Source organism: Chelmon rostratus, chromosome 15, assembly GCF_017976325.1.
Source record: "Chelmon rostratus isolate fCheRos1 chromosome 15, fCheRos1.pri, whole genome shotgun sequence".
Taxonomy (NCBI): domain Eukaryota; kingdom Metazoa; phylum Chordata; class Actinopteri; order Chaetodontiformes; family Chaetodontidae; genus Chelmon; species Chelmon rostratus.
In genome coordinates this window covers 5,269,061-5,272,274 of record NC_055672.1, presented here as the reverse complement: position 1 = coordinate 5,272,274, position 3,214 = coordinate 5,269,061, and positions in this window count along the sequence as shown.

Here is a 3,214-nt window from a genome sequence, read left to right as displayed (position 1 = left end):
AACAAGACAGTTAAGCTTTTGTTGTGAAATATGTCAACATATGCGGTGCTTAATGGCTGAAATATTCATTTGGAATCAGTAGATCACCAATTGTTATTATTATTATTACTATTATTATTACTATTATTTGCTCGTCTTCTCTTATAGGGTTTGTCTCTTTTAAGGGAATTATTTTATTGATTGTTATTGTGAGAAAATGTGCATTTCAAGAACCTCGTAGGCCTGCATCCATGCGGCCAAATAGGTTCCGGTTTGGCAAACTGACAAGACTAAATACTTTATCAGCTCTCTCTCTCTTATTCTGGCATGCCGTTTGAACACTGGGGCCTGTTTTTTCCTGTTTTATCCTGTGACAAATCGCACACCGCGCAGGCTTATCGTCAAATGCTGCAGCTCACACAAGCATGCCCTGCAGAGTAAACGCAGCCTTTATGAGCGGGTTTTTCTTCTCTCTCCCTCTCTCTCTCTGTCCGTGTGTGTTTGCAACCGCTGGTGTGTGTTTGTGTGTTTTTCTATATGCTGACTGTGTGAGTCAGAAAGGTGAGGTGTGTCGGCTGCCGACATCAAACGCTGCGCAAAGAACAGCTTATCGATGAAATCCCTGCGCAAACAGCGCGGCATTCTTCTCAAATAACTGTCGGCGCGCGGCTATCAGCCGCTTTATCAATAATCAATCAGGGCATTGAAAGGAAACGGCGAAAGGCTGTTTGTGCCCGGTGTCAATAACAAACCAGCACAAGCCTCCACAGACATTTATTTTTTAAATTAGGCTGAATTTAACGCGCAATGTTTTTTTTCTTTAAACAGTCGCAATAACGAACACACAACCGTTAATTTATTTCCCTTTAGGCGCAGGCTGTGTAAATATAAGCTATAATAATCATTAGGAACTATTCTCCCGCCACCTAATAGCGCTTTACGTATTAACTGTAAACACTGCGGTTGCTAAGCGACGGAGGTAACGACAGGTGATTTTCGTTGATGGCTGAAATAAGTTATTTTCAATTCAGTGTCGCCCTGCAGCTAATAATCTCGAATAGTTTTGGTCTGGATGAGATACAATTCAGCTCCACTGAACCTACACGACACCGAAACCATTCGATTAAAAAGGCTGCTTTTTTATTTTTATTTCTGGGGCTCCATCTGAAGGCCTTTGTGTAGACGCTGTTTTCAGGCGATGTGGCCTTTCTGACCTCCCATCTTCTTTATTTCAAATTTCACCTGAACGACCCGTTTTGTGAATTCTCACAGCTTTAATCCAGGCCTAAAATGAGAACGCAAACCCTTTTTAATTATCTAACTATTCAGCTATTTGGACTGTCATTGCCCTGGAAATAAGTCACAGAAATACCTCCCTTTTAAGACACGAATAAATAAAAACTAGAGAGGTGTGTGCTGTCCGTGGATGAACGCTCGTGCAGCTGCAGTAGCCCCTGCAGACCCCTGCACCCGACTCCTGTTTGCCCAGCTAATGCCCGTCTTTCACAAGGCTTCACTGGCTCATTATTCCGTGTGTTTGCTGCCATTTTTACAGCATCCCGACTGCTTTTTCAGCCATACTTGTAGGAATTGGTGTTAATGCGACATTTAAACGTGGAGAAACATTTAAAACCCCTCAGAGGTTTGCTGCTGTGGCTTCAGCTGCACTTTCTCCTCACATGCTTATAAATGTATGTCAGCATGTGTTTTTTCTAGATTGAATCTTTTCAGGCGACACTTCTTTTGACATACTTTTTTTTTTTTTTTTTTTTTAGGATTTTTACCTCAGCAATGTCACTAAGATGCTGTGATTTTTCACCAAAATAAGAAACTAAGCTCCTGAACTCGCCTCTTCTCTAATCTCTGCGTGTCACTTTAAACCAGCAGCAGCGCCAATTTAAGGCCACAGTCAGCCTCCAAAAAAACCGGACTTTTAAGTGAAATCTTTCCCGCATCAGAAACTATCTTCTATTAGGTATTTTGCAGAGCTGGTTTTGTTCGGGAGAAAAGTGAGGACTTTGGGATTACATTAACATGTCTTTGGCGCGGTGTGTGGTCTTTGTGTGCAGCTTGTAGCTGTTGAGAATGACTTGTTGGAAGCGTGTGTGCTCTCATCGCTCTCTTTTGTAGAAACCCACGGTGCAACTCCCCAAGTCCTCCTGGCTTTATGGTGGGCTGGTCTCCATGAACCCCAAGCAATTAGTCCTTAATCTCAAGGCAATCATATTTGAGTTAGTGACTGGATGTTGAATTTTTATTCGCCTGTTTAGGTTCAGTTTCTCTTTTGGGAAATGTGTAGCATCCAGAACTCGTGTTTTAAGTTGCCTAAATTTAAGTTATCTATATTTTTCAAGTTTAAGAAGATGTCAGATCGGTGCTTAAATTTAAGGCTGCAATAAATTCCATGAGACCGTCAGCCTGCTAGAGTTGATTTAAATCTTTACAGTTGCTTCGATAAGTGAAAGAAATGCAAATTATATCGTTTTTTTACTCACATTCTGCAACCCATACTTAAATGTCTATATTTTCTTCACGAAAATGATACGTTGTGTTTGTTTCCAGCCTATTTCCACGGTTAAAGGAAATATTAATATAACTATGTGTCCGTATGCATCGTGCATCAAGCATGAAAATAAATTATTGAATTAAATTATTAAAGCACGTGAAGGTGCGTCCTTTTGCAGAGCTGCTCGTGCGCAGGCTCTGGCAAAACAGGTCTCACAGATTCAAACTTCAAATGTTAAGACTGACCGAAACTTTATTAACGCGCATGAGAGAGATACTATCACATCATCAGATTAGAAAAAAAGTTACAAACGATTAGATTAAAGTCAGAAACAGACAAAAACCAAAGCGTGTGCGCAGGTGGATCTGAGGTGATTTCTGACCTGCAGCATGACTGTAGCTGCGTTGCTTTAACACTGCGCTGTGATGTGCAGCCATTAGAAGAGCCTCAAGTAACAACGAATCAAATAAAAAAAAAAACTTCTTCTTGTAGTTTTACAAAATGCCATCATTTATAGTTTTTGTGTGTTTTTTTTTTCTTTCTGTTACACAAGAGGTGGACTGGTGCTGTCCACGGTACTGAAAGACATGGAAATAGAAAATCAGCCCAAAGACGAGCTGCATCTTATTAATTAAAATCTGTAACATGTTCCTGTAAAATCAAGTCAAATCAAACAAAAAAACTAACACATTTCCGATAATAAGCAGAGACTCGACAGACTATTCTTCA